At 41.0% G+C, this 12,316-nt stretch overlaps 1 long non-coding RNA gene across 1 annotated transcript in view; it reads right to left on the bottom strand.

Annotated features, from left to right (window-relative positions):
• The window catches only part of LOC148190404 (uncharacterized), a 215,390-nt gene that overhangs the window by 76,640 nt on the left and 126,434 nt on the right, over positions 1–12,316 (bottom strand). The gene's annotated exons all lie outside the window — the stretch shown is intronic.

Below are 12,316 nucleotides of genomic sequence, written 5' to 3'. Positions count from 1 at the left end.
GACCCACTTGCTTTCAGCCAGTGGGGAGATAAAGCACTAAGCTGCTCATATGAATGCCAGCAGCATCAGGAGAAATGTGTCTGAAGCTCACATCTAGTTTGGGTTCATGTCAAGGTTGCATTACACCCACCCGCCCAACATCAACACCATCCTCTCTGTCTCAGCTTCATCCCTTCTCACATTAGAGCCTCTCACAGTCTCACCACAACCACTGACACCACCACGAGCACATCACATCCTCGCAGCAGCTACCCACCGCTCATCTTCACACTAAACCTTGTCCTTCTTTCAGGCTTACGTCTCAACACTCCCTCAGAAATAAGCCATTTCAAAAAGATTCATGAGCAGCTGGAGCCGCCATGCTGTATAACTGCAGCCATCACAGGCTTCTTCGCTGATACGGCCTGACGTCTCAAAAGGATCCGGGATTCAAAACAAAATCAGGTTTCCTGATCCAGCGACAAACTGAGCTATTGGGAAGGCGCTTTTGCTAAGACTCTTTGTGACATGATGATTGGGAGACAGGCTCAAATTCCCTATGAATATGGATGCAACTGTTTATGCCTCTAGGAGGAGAAAAAAAATCAAGCACATACTTGACTGGTAAATATTTGTTAAAAAAAAAATCTTGGAATGCTTTTGGCAAGGTAGGCTATATATCTGTTTTGTTGGAGATAGATTATTTCTTTCCAGTGTGTGGGCTTGGACTGTCAGTTCATACTATCTTAAAAAGGATTATCTGATGCACCTAGCTCTGATTTCAATTTGAATAGGTGTGAATTTATTTTGCAGTGCTCAATATCACATACAAATAAGTCCCCCTATAATCCAATTCCACCCCCACCATAAAAAAAGGGATGAAATAAGAATCTCATTATACTGTCCTGCTTTATGTTGGCTTGTTCCCTCACAAACAATCTTCTGAATTCAATATCAGAGTGTTTACTCGCAGCTCTTGAATGGACAGGAATCTAAGTGAACGACAGGTGATCTTTTTCTAATTTCATAAAATTTCAGGTACAGAAATTCATCCCCCAAGCATTAATTCATTTTGAAATACCTGCACCCCATGTCTTATTTACTGCCCCTGCGACACTGAATTCACAGTGATTGAATGTGGTGGTATGAAATTAGATTGCATTGTGTGTCTCTGGCTAATAATTCCAGATGGAATAGCTCCTCACTCTGCTTGACATGATGCACCCAGAGAGAAATATGGAGGCAGAGAGGGAAAGTTAAGGTTGCTTAGGTTCATTCGGAGGCCTTAGAAGCACAATGAATCAAGCTTTACTAAACCTTGGGAGTGGTGAGGACCTGTGTAATTTGCTCGGAGAAGTGTTCTCTGAGGAGGTGTGTGGTGCTTCTGGCCCCAGGAAGAGGCCTGCCCTCTTCTGTGAGTACGGTGTGATGTGATGATAAGATGAGGTGTCCTGTTTAAGAGCTTGATTAATGGCGGAGGAAGAGATGGCCTCTCAGCACAGATACTGTTTGGCTTTACTGAAGCACACTTCTGTTCAGGCAGGGGAGCACTCCTGGGGTGCTCCACTTCATCCTCGCCCAAACCCCAAATTACCAACACTGCTGTCGCCACAGCTCATCTTTACTTAAGGCATAATGGCAAAGATCACGATCAATTTTCACAAGTCCATCGGAGCAGGCTCCTTCATTATGTTTAAAAACCATTCACACTGATTGATCCACGATGAGTGCATGGTATTGATAAATAATTAAAAAGCTCTCAGTTTAATTTGGGGGTAAGTAGAGGATGGAGAGAGAGGGGTGGGGGTCGGGGGTTGGGGTTGTGTCAGGCCAGTGGGCTCTTAGTTGGTGTAATGAAGCCTGGCCCCCTGCTGTGGCACACCCGGCCCTCAGCTCCCTGTCTGCCTCCCCACTTTGTCCCAATGGACGCACAACCAGCTGGATTCATCTGCCATATTCGCAGCAATCAATGCAATCCGGCTTGAAAGAAAATCAATAAGATGTGTCCACTTATGCCTCTGAGTGAGGATCCTTTGCTTGGAGCAGAGCTGCCAAACCAACACTAGAGATTTTCATAAAATGCTCTGTGAGGTGTCCTTGTGGTGCTCGGCATTTTTCATATTGTTTTGAATTTAAATCATAAGTCTCATACTGAAGCACAAAAATGTCATGGTACAGTCCTCAAAAGGCCTCGGAGAGTGGATCTCTACAAATACTATTTGTTGGACAACACAAAATGAAGAGCGGATGGAGGATATACTGAAAGAAAGCAGAAAAAAACACACATAAGCCCCAAAACTATAGCACACAGTTTGTTTTTCAATGACAAATGTTCTCTTTGCTGTTTAGTTTGAAGGACGTGTTAATGCACATGTTGGGGTTGTTCTCATTGTTGACTTGGGTCGATTCTTTATGAACATCTTCATGTACTGTCTGCCTGACAGACTAGAAGTCATTCATATCAAAGACAAAATGAAGTAAATATTTTAACAGACTGGGTGACATGTTAAAAGCTACCGGCATGTTATCGGTATCACTATGTTAAGAGGTATTACAATTGAATTGGAAATCTAAAAACGACTGTTGCACCATGTCGGTTTTCCAAAGTGTAAGTGCATGTTTTTATGAAAACAAAACCCAACCAAAAAGGTTGACTGTTCGAGCAGCTTATTAAGAACCATACTTATGTTTATTGTAAGTGGTGGTAATGTTTAGTGGCCATAATAATTGATTACATGATGCAGCCAGAATGCTGAAGAAGTCCCTGCATGGTTGGTGGGAGTGGTGGTAGATGGGTCAAATCAAACTCAGGACTTTCACCCAGGAGACCAATGTACCCACCCAAAGCCAAAATTTAACTTACACCCTTTTAAAAAGACCATTTGAAATGTCAGAAAACTGTCGGTTCCATCAGAGAGGGAGCTCTGCTGGGCTGTTTTGGGGAGTGGGACTTGTGTTTACAAAAGCAGTCCAGTAAAAGAACAGAGAAACATGCACACAGTGTTATGTTATGAAAGTATCAGAATGTATTAGGCTTTTTGGGAGAAGTGTGCGAAAGCCTGCGAGGATATGGTGTTGTCCTATACTCTGGGGTTCATCAGCTCATGGGGGGGGGTTTAATGCTCAACCCACCAAATCCACCACCCCCTGCTATTGCCACCTGGCTAAACCAGTTAACACCACAGGCTTGAGGTCACGGCTCAGCGACCCTGGTGCAGACAGCTCCTAGAGGTGTGATATGAGGCCTCTGGTGGTGTCTGTCCCACAGCCTCACCCACCGCTGAATATCACTACATGCCAGTCATGGACTCACACCTCGACTGAAGAGCATGATGACTGTAAATCTGAAACAAAGCAAGGTCAACTCTGACACAGACAGATGGACACTAATGTGCACCAACACAAACTGATAAGCACACACAGCTAAAATGGGTAAGCCAACACACTGCGTGTCAGAGGTGGCAGTGTGTGTATGTGTGTGTATGTGAGGTCCTGAAGTTGTCATTTACTGCCTCGCTGTAAACCAAAAAACAGCACAAAAAAAAGGATATTATGCTGTGTCACACTTTTTAGTGCTGATATCCGTCTAATTGATGACTTTGTGCCACATCAATCCATTATGCATAATTTAACATGGATCAAGTCCCACATTAACATAATCACCCATTGGATATTCTGCATAGTGTGACATGCTAGTGAGGAGCAGAACCCCAGCCTGAGAAAAAGTGACAGGGGAGATGCACCCTGCATGAGTTGGCAAACACACCCACACTTTCCTTCATACACACACACGTGCTCGCACACACACTCACACAGACAGACAGACAGACAGACAGACACACACACACACACACACACACACACACACTCACACAGTATAGGCTGGGATGGGACTGATGTTAAGATGTCAGATCCTTATACGCTTTAAGCGAATAGTGGGAGTCCAGTCTGAGCATTTTGTGTTTATGCGGAGCCACATTTGAATAAACAGCCCCACACACACTCACACACACACTGAACAGCTTGGAGAGTGAGGGGTGTAGAGCCGCCTGCTTAGACGCTGCCGTTTGCAATCACTAAGCAGCTTTAGTGTCTCCTACCACAGTCCTGATTTAAAATTCATAAATGCTAATCCTTCATAATTTACAGTTTAAAAAGCAGCCCTGCTCACAGGCCCTGTGGCCACAGCTCTGTCAGAGTAATTATACCAAGGAGCTGGGAATGGACTACTAGCAGAGACTTTCAACAGTCAAGGAAATCCCCCTCACTGGCACCAGACCCAATTACTCCAAATACCTAAACAGATTAGCAAGTCATTTTCCAGTTCAATCTGGACATAGGTGCCAAATCGGTGTTATACTTTAGTCAGGTGGGTAAATAGCATTAAAGTTGGGACATGCCTGTTTCTTATTAAGTGGACGGTATGCCAAGTAATTTTATTAGCCATTTCATTTAATTTGTGGCCCCAGAGATTGTCTTTTACAAGGTTACTAGGCTCTCTCTATCCCTGTGGTGTCAGAGGCTGATTTGCTGCCCTCTCACTGTTCACTGACATTGCAGTGTGTACTCTATGCGTATATACTGAATGTGTGTGTGAACGTCACTGATGAACGGACGCCTCTATTTGGGGAGGTGCCAGTTTCTAAACCCAATTATTTGTCCTTGCGAGGACAAAATACATTAGTTTAGATGTAGATTGTCTGTGATTCTTTCATCCAAGGTCACTAATAGAAAGCCATTATCGAAATGGTCTGATTTCACTGTAATGGTTCACAATGACACCACAAAACCATTGAAGGTCCTATGAAAGGGCCCCGCTTTACATGGAGAAGCTCTCAGTGCAAAAATGCTCACAATCCTTTTAAATGCATAATTAAGTACCCATCTCAAATATTGATCCATCTCTCATCCTGATGCATTGTGTGAAGAACAATAGACATATGTAAAACAAAAACATATTTATTCATTTGTGATTAAAATGTTAAACAACCCAGTAGATGACAGCTTTTTTTTATCAGTGCTGAATGACACATGATTCAGTATTTCATTTAACATGAAATCAACATATCAAATGCACTAAAGTAAAAGCTGTGCGATGTATATAAGCCTAAATGCCATAAGTGATGAGATATTCTAGAAATTAAGATTTAGTTGTGGCACATAAATATTTTGTCTTCAAACTACTGTAAATAAAGCAAGGCAAAGCTGGGAAAGAAAGGGTTTTCAAAGACCAAAAGTTGTATGGCCAAAATGGATGCGGCATGAACACAAAACATCACATAGGTGGGGCAGAGTAGTTGGGGTTTTTTTTCGTTGTTTTTTTTAAATAAATGGCTATCAAATAAAGCCTGGGACAGGCTCTCTGACCCCATGGGAGCCATGGAGTGGTCACTGGAGCCTGATGACAATGCACAGCTTCAAGATCAGTGTCGCAGCTTTAGTTGATGATAATTGATGCACTTTTCGTCACACGTGGGTCAACTATGTAAATACATTTTAAGGTTGCCAGTAATTTTTTTCTTTCATCATCAGTTAATTTGCATATTATTTCCTACATAAATTGATTCATTTTTTTAGGTGATATACTATTCAAATTATTATTATTATTATTATTATTATTATTTCTAGAAAACAGTACAAAACCTAACGCTATTTAGTAGACTGTTATATATGACCAAAAACAACAACAAAAAACAATTCATTTGCAAAACTTGAGAACCTGAAACCAGCAAGTATTTGCCATATTTCAGTCAGCCAATCAGTTAATTGACTAATTATTTCAGCTCAGATGCATATAAAAGTAGATAGTAATGCACATAAGTATTTTTATGGTAGACATTATTACCTGTATACTTCTATATGCTTATTCAAATCAGTGTATTATTTGTTAGAAAGTCTGCTACCTTTAGTCTTTCCAAGTCTGCATCCTCCAAACATTTTTTTTAAAATGTCATCAAAACTAAAGTGAATAAAGTGAGTAAATAAATATAAAAAACATTTCACAGCTTCCCACATTTCACACTTCAGACAGAACACAGTAACTGCTTTATCTTTATACCTGTCTGATATTTCTCCGTCCTATCACAGATGGCCAAAACTCCAGAAGATGCCGGAGCACTATATCACAGTGACTCTCATCTCTAAGTGAAAGAAATCAGGATTCTATTAGAGCAGATTAGGAAAACTGCGCTGGACATCATGTCACAAATCCCGAGCTTTAAAGTTTTTCCTCTGTAACCATCAGCCATGAGCAGTGACTCAGATTTCTCTTTCTTTTTCACAGTATATCTGCAGATGCCCATTGCTACTGTATACTGATGGCTGCATGTGTGACTAATACTACTGTATAATACTTTGTCTTAGATACAAACCAGTCACCACCAATCCTGTTTACTACTTTTGCTATGTTTACAGCTGTACTTCTAAAATAACACATCTTAGACAGCGAGTAACTCAATTAATTTCACAAGTTGTTTTAAGAATATTCACTGTCTGAATGTGAGAGAAATTATACACCAGAGACAGACAATAGTGCTGGCCTTATATCAGAACTAATACTCAAATAACCCCTTTTGCAAAGTCAGTTTTACAGTTTGAATAATTAGCCATTTGTTTTTGAGCAGAGGCCTGACTTAAACAGTGAGATTACTGCATCAATGATCTCAGTTTAGGTCTTCAGATCTCACTTTTTACTCAGGGTGGATCACCATGGTAACTTGCCTTACCTGCTTTTGAGCAGGTTCATTTCAGGATGTTGGATGAACTTCGAGGCCTGTTGAAAGTCAACTTTCTGAATGAAGTCAGTCACCATTCACACACATGGATAAATGACTGCAATGCAAGTTAAAGCTGCTCTAATCAATATGTTTATGCAGAAAAAAGGGGTCTCATAGTGATGAACCCACAGAGAATTATTACCTGACTGCACCCCCGAAACATCTACAGAACCTTCTGTCACCTTCCAGCTTTACTCACATCAGCATCATTTCCAATTGCATCAAGACATTGTTTTTCAGAAAAATAAATAAAAAAGAGGAAAAACAAAGAAAAACTCATCAAACTGCCACCAGATAAAATTAGTGATTACTGATTTTGATTTGAGTTCACTTAATCAGATTTCTCTGACATTTGTCTAGCATCACAAGATATGTGCTATTTCATATGTCAAAACACAATGTTAAGACAGATAACAAATGGCAAATTAAAAAAAAATGACAGCTGTGGTGCAAATAGTTTGTAGTTTCCATCCATGTCCATGAAAACGTCTCCCTCACCAGCAGCACAGAAGATCTCTGAGATATGAAATTGAGTAAGGGCCAGAAAAGTGTTTTTGCAGAACATTGTGATGGCACAATAAAGATGACCTTTTGGATTTAAAATACCATCACTTAATAATAATAATAATAATAATAATAATAATAATAATAATAAGAATAAGAATAAGAATAAGAATAAGAATAAGAATAAGAATAAGAATATCCATGCTACTGTATATCTCCTTGCCAAAAACATATTTTTGAGGTCACAGTGACCTTTGACTACCAAAATGGAATCCGTTCATCCTTCAGTCCAAGTGGACGTTTGCACCACCATTTAAGGAAACTCCCTCAAGGTGTTCCTGAGACATTATGTTTACAAGAATGGGACAGACATAAGAATCAACAAAGCAAAAGCAACATGTCTGTAGCCATGGCTATTGCCTGTGCGGAGGCATAAAAAAACATAGAAAAGTCTCATGTACATGGGAGGCTGGGCCATGATTACTGTATATGTTGAACAAATACCGACTTCCAAATCAAATACTGAAGAACTCATGCCCATCCCTATTCGGGCAGTTAAAATAACTCAATGTTGACTTTTGGATTCATACACGACATGAGCAGCGGTCTCCTGGGTGAAAGTCCTGCATTTTTTGACCCATCCATCACCCTGATTACCAATCCTATGCCACCTCCTTTGATCCCATGTCTAATACTATGGCGACTAGAGGATGCCCCTAAAAATAATGCAAATATGGGTTGTAATAAGCTGCTTGAACAAACGACCTATGTGGATGTATTTTGGATGAAGACAGCCTCTAATATTCATACGTCCTGAAACAGGGATCAACAGTTTCACCCCATAAATATGCTGCTTTGCTCTGTTGATGTTGGCTGTGATTAATCCAGTTAACCGTCATGGCAATTACCTTTTACTCTTGTAGTCTGACGATGATGAACTCTCTTCACGAAAACAGGCCCGAGGTTTATTCCTATCAGTGTTTGAAGAAGCAGCCTCAGACAGACAACACACTTGCACATGCTACTGTATATCTCCTCCAAAACACATCATGGCTTCTAATGTGTTGGGCTCGTGGTGCAGCAATTTCACAACCAAATAGCTCCCAGCAGTGATAAGAGTTTCATTATTGCACGAACAAATCAAAGGCAACAAGCAGCATCATTCATAAAACAGATTTCAATATTTCACCTGTTTTAATTTAGGTGTTCAACAAAGCGACGGAGAGAAGACAGAGCAAGAAATAATGGAGAAGGTGGGTATAAGTACACAAAGAAAGCAGCACTCCAAAGGATATTGCTTTTAGTTATTCTAGTTGTGTGTAAAAGTCTGTGCTGTGTTGTGCAGTTTTGAAAAATAAAATCTAATCAAAACGACAATGCAAGAGTAAAAGACCTGCCCTAAGGCTCCGTCTTACACTTCAGCTGAAAACAATATGATATTTCTAAGTTATTTTAGATTTGAAGCCAAGCACAATGGCCTTAAATACATTCATAACTTACGTTAACTCTTGGCCATTTTTGTGACTGAAAGAAACTCCTGTAAGAATAATTAAGTAATTTTGCTTATTATCATCTGGCTTTAATGGCTTATTTCTGTTTTGTTTTGTTTTAAAACTCCTTTTGTTGACTTTGTGTCCAAGAGAGGTGTTGATTAAACTCTATCATAATCTTCAATTAGTGGTTTGCAGTGTTGCTGTTATTGTGTCCACCCCCTGCGCAGCACATAACACCCAAATCACTGTCCACAATATTTGCAGCTGAGTGCTTCATTTACCTATTAAGCCGTGGCCTAAAACACACGAGCAGCAGTTAAGTGCACAATCATCTGATGTAACAAGGTCAACACACCCAAATTAAACATTTTATTTTCTCTGTGTGCCTGCTCTTTTCCCACTCATCAGTTGGCCTTGTACACATAAAAGGTATAAAGCACCAAGACTTACTAACGAGTAAGCACTGAAGCAGTTCAATTGATGAAAATACAAAGGGATCGAGGACGGACGCCTCTGGTATGATCACAAATAGAAAGCAATTTTTGTTTAGGTCAGGGGCAGTGGAGGGGACGGCTCAATGGTTTAGCACAGCAAGAAGGTCCTTGTTTGGAACATGGATGTATTAAGAGAACTGGATACCATAGCCCAAAATGGTACACCATTCATTCCAACAAATGATGTTTGTAAATGATGTAGAACATATCTAGTTTGTTTACTCTTCCATATCTGATCTTCCAAACAAAAAACAGAGTTTAAACATTGCATATTTGGCATGACAACAACTCCAAATGAAATGTTGCTCTGTAACTGCTGGATGTGAATTTAAATGTCTGCTATTGCTATGTATGTGCCAGCACTTTTGCAGACTGTGGTTATTGTCCCCTCCACTTAAAACTGTGTTTTTTAGGATGTAAACTGGACCGTGGTGCTTCGTTCCATTCAAGTGGCAACCTCCAAGCTGAAAAATGAAGCTAATGTGAAGTGCCAAAAACTGCAGTTCATCAAATGGCCACTTGAGGCTGGCTTCAAAACTGAATAAATCCCTACTGACCTCCACGTTAAAATGCTTAATTTTACACCAGAAATTAGCATGTCTACAGTCGGGTACAAAAACCAAACAAACAAACAAAAACGGTTTTGGTCTCTAGAGCTAATTTCAGTTTCATCCATGACAGCTGTATGGGGGGGATTTGTAACTCACTGATTTACATTTTATTAAGGCAAAAAGTTCCACATATTCAAGGTAGGTGCCTCTTGAGTGACGGGCTGTCTGCATCTGCAAGTCTTACCCACCTCTCTCTCCTCCACAGCTCCAACCTCTCATCAAAATATGGTCACTTCCAGCTCCAAAAAAAAAAACAAGATGGCGACAGCCAAACGTACTGTTCATCTGAGTCCGGGTCGGCATAAGCCCCAAGAATGTACAGCTGAATCTCTCCAATGTTTCCTCTCATGCTAACACTCCACCTTGATGCACACTGCTCTTTCATCTGTCAAGCTGGCACTAGTCTCACATAGCAAGATCTATCTCTACGCTTGGCTTCCTCCACAGTTATCCACTGTCCGAGGAGATGCATGTTTGTTGGTGCTTTGCAAGCTCCAACTTGCCCATGTGGTTGTCTATATGTGTTAGCCTTGTGATAGACCTGCAACCTGAGCATGATATGCACCCTGTTCATACTCTAGTGTATTGCTACAGTTTGTCTAATTTCTGACACCATTTTCCACAGACTGTTTATCATTAGCCATTTTTCATCTCATAGTTTTCTGTACATTTTCTAGTCAACCCAGTTGATTTGTGAGTGAATCCTTATGCATTCTTATGAGAGTTTATAATTAAACCTTTCTTATTAAATGATTTTATACTGTCATGATGAGACCATCAGGAGAAGCAGCACTGTATTTTATGTCTATATTCGACATCCAATGTGCAGATGGAGCTATACTGTCTACAGTTCTTTCCTTTGATCCAGTTATTCTCCGAGGCATTTGGTAATAGACCCATTGCTATTGGGGGAAAAAAAAGGAAATTGCAACACATTTCAATAAAAGTAATTGGTCCTCATGCAGACAAAACAGCCACACATTTGCTATCACTATGTATACGAATGGGAATGTAATTACCTTGCCTGTGAAGCCCCCCTCTCTCTCTCTCTCTCTCCCTCCTGCACTCTCTTATGATTATGTTTTTCTGCCTGTGTTATCTGCGAGAGAAGTGTGCTGCTGTGCTGATTAACAAATAACTCTGTGATGAGCCCCCAAATGTCCAGTTAGGTGCAAACTAGATACGCTGTATTTGGACAGAGAGCTGAGGCCTTCTGGGGATAGAAAACTGGCAAATATATTTTTACAGCTAGAGGGCCAGATTCAATGTATGATTATACATTTTATCCATGCTTCCTTCGTAATATGTTTAAATACTGAACATCCGCTCTTGCATCATTTCAACATTAGGCTCAGCCACCACTGTTGGATGTGTAGCAAGCTGTCCACATCTGCACAGTATGACTCTCATAACGTAATTAGTCCATCTCACTAGGAGGGTTTTGCTAGCTTTACCTATATGCCAAAGTAAAGTGCAGTCACTTTGATGATAAAAGGGATAAAAAGGCAGCGATAAGGTGGAATGTTGAGCAGAGCGAGGCTGGTGTGAGCCAGCCAGCGGAGGTCTAATTGGATGAAGGAACCCTGTTGCATGAGGCGTTCTTCCCTGAGAGTGCAAAGACATTATGAAAACCTCCCACGCTGCTTTCAGTTGATTCAATTAATTTATTTTTTCAGTTAAACTGATGGAAATATTGCCTCTTTTCCAATAAAAGGCTGACAGCTTTAGCACTGCGACATGGCTTGAAGTCCTCAGCTCTAAGGAATTAATCGTGAATGCATTTTGCTCCCGTCACCGGCCCTGCCCTCAACCCGATCCCAAAAGGATGACCAGAAATCACCCTGTCTCCATGGCGGCCCAGCCGCGGCTCAGCCTGTGGTCGAGTGATCTCATTCAGCGTTATAATTCCCCTCTTCCATGTTTGGTGCTGTGGCTTTTGTTTTGACCGGGCTGAGAGTGAGCCTTAACTGATCGCCATGCCTCAACGCAGCTGAGGAAAAACATTGGTTCAAACAATAGGCAGAGGATCAGAGAGGTGGGAGAGTGAATAATGTGTCAGGTGCTCCGAATGAATTAAAGTGCAGAGCAGGGCTGTGGAAATACCTCTGTGTGAGGCCCTAATCAGTTGCAAACAAGGGAGGGAGAGAGGGGGGAAAAAAGCTTTCATTCCTGTAACTAATCATTTGCGGTTTCCCAATGCAGTCAGCCAACGCCAAAGGCAGAGACTAATAAACTGGGAGGCTGTGTAGATTTATAAATGATTAATTAAGGGGCCTCCCACGGGAACTACAGCAGCTATAAGCAAAAATATTAATTAGTTGAGATGAGACTTAAACTAACAGGAAAACATTCCAGCCATGTTGGAAAGCACATGGTGGGGGCAGCTTGTTTGACTCTGGGCTGACAAAGAGGGCCCTCACTGGCGCACCACTGTAGGGTGAGGGAGGGGGCCGTGTTGA

The sequence above is a fragment of the Plectropomus leopardus genome, chromosome 1, assembly GCF_026936395.1.
Source record: "Plectropomus leopardus strain MGB_pleo_1.0 chromosome 1, ASM2693639v1, whole genome shotgun sequence".
NCBI lineage: Eukaryota > Metazoa > Chordata > Actinopteri > Perciformes > Serranidae > Plectropomus > Plectropomus leopardus.
Note: the sequence above shows the minus strand (reverse complement) of the source record. Positions and strands in the feature narration are given on the sequence as shown.